Source organism: Balaenoptera musculus, chromosome 3, assembly GCF_009873245.2.
Source record: "Balaenoptera musculus isolate JJ_BM4_2016_0621 chromosome 3, mBalMus1.pri.v3, whole genome shotgun sequence".
Classification (NCBI taxonomy): Eukaryota; Metazoa; Chordata; class Mammalia; order Artiodactyla; family Balaenopteridae; genus Balaenoptera; species Balaenoptera musculus.
The window spans coordinates 152,086,159-152,098,683 of NC_045787.1; the positions used below are offsets into that span (position 1 = coordinate 152,086,159).

The window sequence follows — 12,525 nt, forward strand, 5'->3', positions numbered from 1 at the left end:
AATAAAGGTAAAAAATAAATTGTTTTCTTAATTTCTTTTTCAGAGTGTTAATTGCTAATATATAGAAAAACAACTGATTTTTGTGTCTTGAGCTTGTACTTTTGCACCTTTACTGAAATTTTGTTTATTAGCTCTAGTAGTTTATTTGTGGATTCTTTGGGATTTTGTATATAGGGGATCATGTCATCTCTGAATAAAGATAGTTCTACTGTTTACTTTTAATTTAATGCCTTTTATTTCTTTCTCTTGCCTCATTGCAGTGTCTAGCATTTCCAATACAATATTGAATAGCAATGGTGAAAGCAGACATCCTTGTCTTACTCCTGATGGGAAGGCTTTTAATAACAGTTTCAATTTCTTTGATAGATATTGGGCTATTCGGGTTATCTATTTCGACTTTCATGAGATTTGGTAGTTTGTATATATTAAGAAAATTTTCCATGTTATCTATTGTCAATTGTCAATTGATTGGCATAAAGTTGTCCATGATATTTCCTTATTATCCTTTTGATATCTTTATAACTTGTATTAATGTCACCTCTCTCATTTGTGATATTGGTAATTTGTATATTCTCTCTTTTTTCCTGATTAGTCTGACTAGAAGTTTATTAAATTTTTTTATCTTCTCAGAGAACAAGGTTTTTGGTTCATTGTTTTGCTGTATTGTTTTTCTGTTGTGTACCTCATTTATTTTCTGCTCTGAATAGTATCATTTCCTTTCTTCTGCTTACTTTGGGTTTCATTTGCTGTTCTTTTTTCTTAAGGTAGAAGCTGAGGTCATCAACGTGAGTATATGATTTGAGATCTACTTTTTTCTAATATAGGCATTTACTGCTATAAAATTTGTTCTAAGTACCACTTTAGCTGCATCCCACATATTTTGATATGTTGTTTTCATTATATTCAAATCAGAATATGTTTTAATTCCTTTATTATTATTTTTTTCACCCATAACTTATTTAGAAGTGTATTATTTAGCTTCCAAATAATTGGGGATTTTCCAAATACCTTTGTTAATTATATCTAATTCAATTCCTTTGTAGTCAAAGAACATACTTTCTGTGACTTGAGTCCTTTTTTTTTTTTTAATTTTATTTATTTATTTATTTATTTATGGCTGTGTTGGGTCTTCGTTTCTGCGTGAGGGCTTTCTCTAGTTGCGGCAAGTGGGGGCCACTCTTCATCACGTTGCGCGGGCCTCTCATTATCGCGGCCTCTCCTGTTGCGGAGCACAGGCTCCAGACGCGCAGGCTCAGTAGTTGTGGCGCACGGGCTTAGTTGCTCTGTGGCATGTGGGATCCTCCCAGACCAGGGCTCGAACCCGTGTCCCCTGCATTGGCAGGCAGATTCTCAACCACTGCGCCACCAGGGAAGCCCCTTGAGTCCTTTTAAATTTACTAAGACTTGTGTTATAACTAGCCTAGAATATAGTCTATCTTGAATGTGCATTTGAAATGAATGTGTATTCTGCTGTTCTTGAGTGTGCATTTGAAATGAATGTGTATTCTGCTGTTCTTGTATGTTCTTCTATAAACAGCAATCAGTTTAAGTTGCTTGGTAATGTTGTTCAAGTGTTCAATATTCTTCCTGATTTTCTGTCTACTTATTCTGTCTATTATTGAGTAGGGGGCATTAAAATCTCAGCTACAGTTGTCGATTTTCTTCTCACAGTTCTATCTGTTCTTTTTTTTTTTAACATCTTTATTGGAGTATAATTGCTTTACCATGTTGTGTTACTTGCTGCTGTATAACAAAGTGAATCAGCCATATGTATACATATATCCCCATATACCCTCCCTCTTGCGTCTCCCTCCCACCCTCCCTATCCCACCCCTCTAGGTGGTCACAAAGCACTAACCTGATCCCCCTGTGCTATGTAGCTGCTTCACACTAGCTATCTGTTTTACATTTTGCAGTGTATTTATGTCAGTGCTACTCTCTCACTTCGTCCCAGCTTACCATTCCCTTCCCCCCACCATGTCATCAAATCCATTCTCTACATCTGCATCTTTATTCCTGTCCTGACCCTAGGTTCATCAGAATCATTTTTGTTTTAGATTCCATATACATGTGTTAGCATACGGTATTTGTTTTCCTCTTTCTGACTTACTTCACTCTGTATGACAGACTTTAGGTCCATCCACCTCACTACAAATAACTCAATTTCATTTCTTTTTATGGCTGAGTACTATTCCATTGTATATATGTGCCACATCTTCTTTATCCATTCATCTGTCGATGGACACTTAGGTTGCTTCCACGTCCTGGCTATTGTAAATAGAGCTGCAATGAACATTGTGGTATATGACTCTTTTTGAATTATGGTTTTCTCAGGGTATAAGCCCAGTAGTGGGATTCCTGGGTCGTATGGTAGTTCTATTTTTAGTTTTTTAAGGAACCTCCCTACTGTTCTCCATAATGGCTATATCAATTTACATTCCCACCAACAGTGCAAAAGGGTTCCCTTTTCTCCACACCCTCTCCAGCATTTATTGTTTGTAGATTTTTTGATGATGGCCATTCTGACCGGTGTGAGATGATATCGCATTGTAGTTTTGATTTGCATTTCTCTGATGATTAATGATGTTGAGCATTCTTTCATGTGTTTGTTGGCAATCTGTATATCTTCTTTGGAGAAATGTCTATTTAGGTCTTCTGCCCATTTCTGGATTGGGTTGTTTGTTTTTTTGATATTGAGCTGCATAAGCTGCTTGTAAATTTTGGAGATTAATCCTTTGTCAGTTGCTTCATTTGCAAATATTTTCTCCCATTCTGAGGGTTGTCTTTTGGTCTTGTTTATGGTTTCCTTTGCTGTGCAAAAGCTTTTAAGTTTCATTAGGTCCCATTTATTTATTTTTGTTTTTATTTCCATTTTTCTAGGAGGTGGGTCAAAAAGGATCTTGCTGCGATTTATGTCATAGAGTGCTCTGTCTATGTTTTCCTCTAAGAGTTTGTGTCTGGCCGTACATTTAGGTCTTTAATCCATTTTGAGTTTACTTTTGTGTGTGGTGTTAGGGAGTGTTCTAATTTCATTCTTTTACATGTAGCTGTCCAGTTTTCCCAGCACCACTTATTGAACAGGCTGTCTTTTCTCCATTGTATATTCTTGCCTCCTTTATCAAAGATAAGGTGACCATATGTGCATGGGTTTATCTCTGGACTTTCTATCCTGTTCCATTGATCTATATTTCTGTTTTTGTGCCAGTACCATACTGTCTTGATTACTGTAGCTTTATAGTATAGTCTGAAGTCCGGGAGCCTGATTCATCCAGCTCCGTTTTTCTTTCTCAAGATTGCTTTGGCTATTCGGGGTCTTTTATGTTTCCATACAAATTGTGAAATTTTTTGTTCTGGCTCTGTGAACAATGCCAGTGGTAGTTTCATAGGGATTGCATTGAATCTGTAGATTGCTTTGGGTAGTAGAGTCATTTTCACAATGTTGATTCTTCCAATCCAAGAACTTGGTATATCTCTCCATCTATTTGTATCATCTTTGATTTCTTTCATCAGTGTCTTATAGTTTTCTGAGTACAGATCTTTTACCTCCTTAGGTAGGTTTATTCCTAGGTATTTTATTCTTTTTGTTGCAGTGGTAAATGGGAGTGTTTTCTTAATTTCACTTTCAGATTTTTCATCATTACTGTATAGGAATGCAAGAGATTTCTGTGCATTAATTTTGTATCCTGCTACTTTACCAAATTCATTGCTTAGCTCTAGTAGCTTTCTGGTAGTATCTTTAGGATTTTCTATGTATGGTATCATGTCATCTGCAAACAGTGACAGCTTTACTTCTTCTTTTCCAATTTGGATTCTTATTTCTTTTTCTTCTCTGATTGCTGTGGCTAAAACTTCCAAAACTATGTTGAGTAACAGTGGTGAGAGTGGGGAACCTTGTCTTGTTCCTGATCTTAGTGGAAATGGTTTCAGTTTTTCACCATTGAAAACGATGTTGGCTGTGGGTTTGTCATATATGGCGTTTATTATGTTGAGGAAAGTTCCCTCTATGCCTACTTTCTGGAGAGTTTTTATCATAAATGGGTGTTGAATTTTGTCAAAAGCTTTTTCTGCATCTATTGACGTGATCATATGGTTTTTCTCCTTCAATTTGTTAATATGGTGTATCACATTGATTGATTTGCGTATATTGAAGAATCCTTGCATTCCTGGGCTAAACCCCACTCGATCATGGTGTGTGATCCTTTTAATGTGCTGTTGGATTCTGTTTGCTAGTATTTTGTTGAGGATTTTTGCATCTATGTTCATCAGTGATGTTGGTCTGTAGTTTTCTTTTTTGTGACATGTTTGTCTGGTTTTGGTATCAAGGTGATGGTCGCCTCGTGGAATGATTTTGGGAGTGTTCCTCCCTCTGCTATATTTTGGAAGAGTTTGAGAAGGATAGGTGTTAGCTCTTCTCGAAATGTTTGACAGAATTCGCCTGTGAAGCCATCTGGTCCTGGGCTTTTGTTTGTTGGAAGATTTTTAATCACAGTTTCAATTTCAGTGCTGATTGGTCTGTTCATATTTTCTATTTCTTCCTGGTTCAGTCTTGGAAGGTTGTGCATTTCTAGGAATTTGTCCATTTCTTCCATTTTATTGGCATATAGTTGCTTGTAGTAATCTCTCATGACCCTTTGTATTTCTGCAGTGTCAGTTGTTACCTCTCCTTTTCATTTCTAATTCTGTTGATTTGAGTCTTCTCCCTTTTTTTCTTGATGAGTCTGTCTACTGGTTTGTCAATTTTGTTTATCTTCTCAAACAACAAGCTTTTAATTTTATTGAACTTTGCTACTGTTTCCTTCATTTCTTTTTCATTTATTTTTGATCTGATCTTTATGATTTCTTTCCTTCTGCTAACTTTGGGGTGTTTTTGTTCTCCTTTCTCTAATTGCTTTAGGTGTAAGGTTAGGTTGTTTATTTGAGATGTTTCTTGTTTCTTAGGGTAGGATTGTATTGCCATAAACTTCCCTCTTAGAACTGCTTTTGCTGCATCCCATAGGCTTTGGGTCGTTGTATTTTCATTGTTATTTGTTTCTAGGTATTTTTTGATTTCCTCTTTGATTTTTTCAGTGATCTCTTGGTTATTAAGTAGTGTATTGTTTAGCCTCCATGTGTTTGTACTTTTTACAGATTTTTTCCTGTAATTAATATCTAGTCTCATAGCGTTGTGGTCAGAAAAGATACTTGATACGATTTCAATTTTCTTAAATTTACCAAGGCTTGATTTGTGACCCAAGATATGATCTATCCTGGAGAATGTTCCATGAGCACTTGAGAAGAAAGTGTATTCTGTTGTTTTTGGATGGAATGTCCTATAAATATCAATTAAGTCCATCTTGTTTAATGTATCATTTAAAGCTTGTGTTTCCTTATTTATTTTCATTTTGGATGATCTGTCCATTGGTGAAAGTGGATTGTTAAAGTCCCCTGCTATTATTGTGTTACTGTCGATTTCCCCTTTTATGGCTGTTAGCGTTTGCCTCATGTATTGTGGTGCTTCTATGTTTGGTGCATAAATATTTACAATTGTTATATCTTCTTCTTGGATTGATCCCTTGATCATTATGTAGTGTCCTTCTTTGTCTCTTGTAATAGTCTTTGTTTTAAAGTCTATTTTTTCTGATATGAGAATTGCTACTCCAGGTTTCTTTTGATTTCCATTTGCATGGAATATCTTTTTCCATCCCCTCACTTTCGGTCTGTATGTGTCCCTAGGTCTGAAGTGGGTCTCTTGTAGACAGCACATATATGGGTCTTGTTTTTGTATCCATTCAGCCAGTCTATGTCTTTTGGTAGGAGCACTTAATCCATTTACATTTAAGGTAATTATCAATATGTACGTTCCTATTACCATTTTCTTAATTGTTTTGGGTTTGCTTTTGTAGGTCTTTTCCTTCTCTTGTGTTTCCTGCCTAGAGAAGTTCCTTTAGCATTTATTGTAAAGCTGGTTTGGTGGTGCTGAATTCTCTTAGCTTTTGCTTGTCTGTAAATGTTTTAATTTCTCCGTCAAATCTGAATGAGATCCTTGCTGGGTAGAGTAATCTTGGTTGTAGGTTTTGCCCTTTCATCACTTTAAATATGTCCTGCCACTCCCTTCTGGCTTGCAGAGTTTCTGCTGAAAGATCAGCTGTTAACCTTATGGGGATTCCCTTGTGTGTTATTTGTTGCTTTTCCCTTACTGCTTTTAATATTTTTTCTTTGTATTTAATTTTTGATAGTTTGATCAATATGTGTCTTGGCATGTTTCTCCTCGATTTATCCTGTATGGGACTCTCTGCACTTCCTGGACTTGATTGAATATTTCGTTTCCTATGTTAGGGAAGTTTTCAACTGTAATCCTTCAAATATTTTCTCTGCCCCTTTCTTTTTCTCTTCTTCTTCTGGGACCCCTATAATTCGAACGTTGGTGCATTTGATGTTGTCCCAGAGATCTCTGAGACTGTCCTCAATTCTTTTCATTCTTTTTCTTTATTCTGCTCTGTGGTAGTTATTTCCACTATTTTATCTTCCAGGTCACTTATTTATTCTTCTGCCTCAGTTATTCTGCTATGTTCTATCTGTTCTTGCTTCATATATTTTGAAACTCTGTTATTAGGTGAGTACACATTTAGGATGTTTATGTCCTCTTAATAAATGGACCCCTTTGTCATTATGAAATGCCCCTCTTTATCTACTCTGTCTGAGAATAATGTAGGCACACCAACTTTCCTTCCTTTTTTTCCATCTTTTTACTTTGCCACTATTTGTGTCTTTATATTTAAATAGAGGGTTCTGTGTGGTTCTAGGTTTATATCTAATCTGAAAATCTCTGCCTTTTCATTTGGTTGTTTAGAACATTTACATTTAATGTGATTATTGATATTTTTGGATTTATATCTACCACCTTGTTATTTACTTTTTATTTATTTCAGATGTTCTTTATCCTTTTATGTTCTTTTTCTGACTTATTTTGGGTTAATTGGGTATTTTTTAGTGATCCCATTTTATCCCCTTTGTTGATGTATTAGCTATATTCCTGTGTTATGTTATTTTAGGGCTTGATTTAGGTGTAATAATATACATTGTATTACTTTTTTGTTGTTACCTAAAGCATTAAAACAATCTTGGCAACATAAAACAACACACATTTATTATTTTAGAGCTTCCGTGAGTCAGTTTCCAGGGACAGGTTAGCTGGGTCCTTTCCTCAGAGTCTCAGAAGCCTGGGGTTGGAATCTCATCTGAGCCTTAGGATCCCCTTCCAAGCTCATGTAGATGGTGGCAGAATTCATTTCCTTGCAGCTGTTGAACTTATAGTGGCTTAGTTTCTCAAGGACATCAGGAGAGCTTCTGATGCGAGTCTCTGACTTCTAGACCTTTTTTTTAAAGAGCTCACCTGATTAGGTCAGGCTCACCCAGGAGCCTGAACTAATCTAGATTAGCTGTAAGCCAACTGATTAAGGTCCTTAATTAAATTTGCAAAATTCCCTTCACCTTTGCCGTATAACATAACCTAATCATAGGAGTACCATCCATCACATTCATGGGTCTCACCCACACTCAAGGAGAAGGGATTACACAAGACATGTACACCAGGGACTGGGAATCTGAGGGGCCATCTTAGAATTCTTCCCACCACATCTTTAACTTAGCACAGTCTACCTTCAAGTGATACTATACTACTTCACATATGGTATGAGGACCTGATGCCAGTGTACTTCCATTCTCTCTCAGCCTTTGTGCTGATATTTGTTTCTTAGAGTTGTGTAACAAAGTACTACAAACTGGGTTGGCTTAAAACAACAGAAATTTATTCTCTCATAGAGTAGAAGTCCAAAATCAAGGCATCAACAGGGCCATGCTTTCTCTAAAACCAATAGGAAAATCCTTCCTTGCCTCTTCCTAGCTTCTGGTGGTTTGCCAGAAATCTTTGACATTACTTGGCTTGCAGCTCCAATCTCCACCTTCATTGTCACATGATTTCCTCTCAGTGTGCCTGTGTCTTCAAATGGCCATCTTCTTTTAAGGATACAAGTCAGATTAGGGGCCCATCTGACTCTAGAATGACCTCATCTTAACTAATTAGATCTACAGTGACCCTATTTCCAAATAATGTTACATTCGGAGATACTAGGGGTTAGAAATTCCACATATCTTTTTTACGGGGAAACAGTGAAACCCATAACAGTGCTGTTGTCATACATTGTATTTCCACATATTTATAAACCCCACACTATGTTATTTTTGCTTTGAACAGTCAATTACATTTTAAAGATATTTAAATGAAAAAAAAAATGTCTTTATATCTACCCATATATTTCCCTTGTTTTTGCTTCTTTTATGTAGATCTGGGGTGGGACTGAGGCTGAGTGGGCTTGGTGTATCCCCAGGCAGCGACCTTCTGACCACCAGTGACGAGAGGGGCAGAGTGGCCCCAAGCTGGGTGTGCAGCCCACCACGGCCACACAGGCAGGGCACATGGGGCCCCTCCTCATCTCCTCTCTCTGCATTTAGGAGTAGCCCTCTGGGTACTGCACGTCTCAGGCTTTGTCTTAACAGTGATGGTTTCGTACATGGTGATCCCTCTTCATTTTTCTTTCCAGCTGAAATTAAGGGTTAATGAGAGGAAAGGGGCCCAGGCTGGACTTCAGGGAGCTGGAAATGTGCTGTTTCTCCACCTGGGTGCTGGTTGCACAAGTGTGTTCACTTTGGGAGAACTCACCTAGCTGCACACTTCAAATGTGTGTGCATTTCAGGATGTATGCTATACTTCATTAAAAAGTTAAAACACAAGTAACAATAACTAAGGCTGAAAGAGAAGCTAAGGGCCCCAGGGGCTCTGCTTGTGGGAGTGAACTTGGCGGTCCCTTGGGCAGGAGCTGGGTCCTGGGCTGCTTGCTAGTGGCCAGCCTGGGGTGGGGGCTTAGCTCCCTGAGTGTATAGGTAGGGACCTAGGACTCAAAGGGAATGACATCTGTGAAAGGACTCTGCCAACTGTAAAGAGCTGTGCACATGCCAGTGTGAACCCCCAAATGGCAGTTTGTATTCTGAGTATTTGGGTCTTGGAGCTCATCTGAAAGAGCAGTGGTGGCAGCACTGGTTTTAGAAAAGAGTTGGCCTTGCAGCTGTTGGGTGTCTGAAGGCAGCAGCCGGGCCATCCCATGTGCTGGCTTCTGCTTTGAGAAATGACTTGGAGTCAATCATCCCTGCTTTTTGTTAAACTAAAATGCGCCCTGCATGCTTCTGTGTGTTATTACCTCCTCAGACTAATGAGTGGCTGGAGAGAGAGGAATTGGCTGCCTTCCCCAAAGCTGCAGGCCTCAGCAAGCTGCCTCCTCCTGGCGTCTGCAGGGGGACCTGGAGCCACGGTCCTCCTCCATCACCTGTCTGCTCTCTCCTTGTCTTTCCTTTCTTTTTTCCCCAAAATGAAAACTCTTTGATGCTTCTTTGTAAGAGTAATACAAGCCATTGAAGGGGAAAATGTCAGAAATGCAGAAAGTGGTAAAGGAGAAACCAAAACCACTCACTAGCCTATTAAAGTACAAGATAATCCCTCTCATCATTGACTGTGCTGGACTTCTTCTCTGGGTGCATGGAGGTATATTTTTCTTTTGCAAAGCTTCGCTCATTCTAAGCATAGCCTGAATTATAACTGGCTTTTCTCACTCCTTAGCTGGCAGACACTCTCAGCATCTCTTGTGCTCCTCTGACTGCTGCATGGTATTCTGTTGAAGCGAGGGACCACACTTCGCTTAACCAGTGCCTGTTGCTGCGTGCTGCACATTCTTAGCAGTGTGGTGAGGGTCCTTGCCCTTGGCAGGTGCTATTGATCGTTGCACTCTCCCTGGTTAGGGTCTCAGAGTAATTGCTAAGGCCGAAGGTGAAGATCCACGCTAGCTTCTGCCTTCATGCCACCCATCAGTTGCTCTGGAGCGGGTCCTCAAAACCTTGGGGCGTCCCCTCATGCTCTCCTCTGCTCTCTGTGTGGTTGGCCCACTGATCAGCCCTTCCTTCCTCCACTGTTCCACTCTGGGCTTCCCCCCACCCCTCCCACCTCTTCTCCCTACAGTCTCCCTCATCTCAGTCAAGTCACCCAGATGGCCAAGTGCCAACCTGAGTAGCTGAGTGTCCTTTTCCATCAGCCACCCCCTTGCCATCCAAACATCAGCATGGCCCGTGGGTGTCAACTTCCCAATCTGTCCAGAATGCAGCCACTTCTCTCCACCCTCTGATTCCAGCTCATCCCAGAATCATGCCCATTCTTCACCCAGCAGAGGCCCACCAGGGCCATCCCACAGCACTTGACGAAACCTACCTCTTCCCCATCCCGTGCCCCATGGTGAGGATTCTCGTCACCCGCTCTAGCCGCAGCGGCCTCGCTCTTCTTGGCTTGCTCCCTCCTCTGGGCCTTGGCACTTGCTGCCCCCTACACAGCCCTTCCCCAACTCCCAGGATGTCCTTCCCATATCTGGTCCTTCCTGCCATTGAGTTCCAGGCCAGATGTCACCTTGGCACATCAGCCTGTGAGCTGGGGTCATTAGATCCATTTTACAGAAGAGAATGTGAGAGGGAAAGTGACCTCCCCAGGAACTCACAGCTAAGGACCAAACCCACATCTGCCCTGGTCAGCCTATGTGTAAAGCCAATGCACTTCCCACAGCCCACAGTGGTGGTGTACTCCAAAAACATGCCTGTCTCGAGAGCCTGGGGCATTAAGGTTCTTTCTATTGCATGCGCAGAAACTCAGCTCAAGCAGATGTAAGCACAAAAAGAGAATGTATTTGCATCTGTAAATAAAAAGCCCAGGGGTAGACTTCAGGCATGGCTAGATCTAGGACATGGTCTCAGGCTCTCTGCCTGTTGGCTCTGCTTTCTCCACATGGGCTTCTTTTATAAGAAGGGTCTCAGCAACCTTGCACTTACCTCCTGTCCTTTACTTTCCCTAAGCAGAAGACAGAGTCTCTGCTCCAACAGTTCAAATAAATGTCCCAAGAACATTTATCTGTCTGGTGGCCCACCCAAGTGACATGCCTACCCATGAATCTATCCCAAAGTCTGGAGGTAGAATGCACCGAGTGGCCGGGCCTGAATCGCATGCCCATCCCAAAGCACTGTAGGCCAAGCTTGTTCCTACCCCAAGTAGCCACTAGGGCCACGTGCCTTTATTACCACAGGCAAGAGAGAGAGGACAGAATGGGTTCTGTTGCCCGAAGGAGGAATGGATGCTGGGTAGGCAGAAGCCACAGAGGCCCGTGACCTTGGACAGCTACAGCAGGGCCAAGTCTTGGTGTGGACCAGGAGGCAAGCCGGGGTCTTTCTCTTGCTTACTGCGCCCTAGCCTCACTTGGTCCATGTAGTGCTGCAGCCTGGCCAGAGGGATCGTGCAGACACTCATCTGAGGGCCTTTGCTGGGGCTGCTGGAACTGAGAAGAGGCTAAAAATGGAGCCAATTAACAGGCTGCTTCCTTAGGGAAACTGCTAGGTGAGCAGAGCCTAAGCACTCAGTGAGTTCACCTTGAAATAAGTTACTAAGGCAGGCCAGCCCCTGCACCGGGTAGGAGGTGGGCCCGGAGAGGGAAGGGATCAGAGCTGCTGAGCCAGGGGTATTATGTGCAGACAGCCCCAAAGACATCCTTTCCTAGGAGGGATGTTTCTGGAAGTAGCTCCAGTTGCTCTATGGCCCTTAGGCTAGCATCCCCCTCACTGCCCCTTACCTGGCCACTCCTTCTCTCGCTGAGGGTCTCACCCCGCACAACTCGGTCCCCCACATGCTGGCAAAGTCACCGTCCCTGGAAGCCCCTCTTCTCTGTAGCCCCCTCCTCCAGGAGCAGATTGGGGCCAGGAGGATACTCACGTGGGACTGGCCTCTGCCAGGCCCTGACAGCTGCCATCACCAGAACAGTGTTTTCATAGTGTCTGTGTCTTTTTTTTGAAGAAAAGTATTAGTCCCAGAAAGCCAGGGCCCCCGTCCCCGGAGCAGCAGGGCCCATCTGCACAAGCAGTGATTCCTCCCTGCCACATCCTGGCAAGTCCTGGAGGTGTGATAGGTGGTGCCTGGGCTGGCCTGGTGGCCCGTACAGAACCTGGAAGTCATTGTCCTGATGACAGGATTGACAGCCACTTAGGACAGGTCTTTGCAAGATTAAAGCAGCGCTCAGCATGGCTGGACCATTCACTGCCCTCCCAGGCCCTCCATGGACTGGAGACCACAGCGAAAGTGTGCTGAGGGGAGGGCGTGGCCTGCGTGGCCTCTGCCTCAAGGGCCACCTGCCGCTGGAGGGTGTAGCCAGCTGAGGCCCAAAGACATGGGTCCCTGTGGGTCTCAGGCATGTCAAGGAGGCAGCTTCGTTCGCCTAAGAGACCCCAAGATTTTAGAGGTCCTAAAATCCACCTCACCCGACGGCCATTGTCCTCAGGGGCCTGCAATGCTGCCTCTTCAGGCTGGGCTGAGGATTGACTACAACAACATTTGTTCACTATTCAGTCACTGTTATGTGTTGACATGTTTATTTTAATGCATTTTAAAAAGCACACAGCCAGCACATTAGA

General features: G+C 42.0%; 1 protein-coding gene across 8 annotated transcripts in view; it reads left to right on the forward strand.

The window, feature by feature from the left end:
• The window catches only part of RASGEF1C (RasGEF domain family member 1C), a 105,502-nt gene that overhangs the window by 31,828 nt on the left and 61,149 nt on the right, over positions 1-12,525 (forward strand). Inside the window, exon 2 of one of the 8 annotated variants that reach the window (XM_036848892.1) lies at positions 765-785. The exons of the other annotated variants lie outside the window; for them this stretch is intronic. The gene's annotated coding sequence lies outside the window, so the exon portion shown is untranslated. The remainder of the gene's footprint in view (positions 1-764; positions 786-12,525) is intronic. 8 annotated transcript variants of the gene reach the window in all.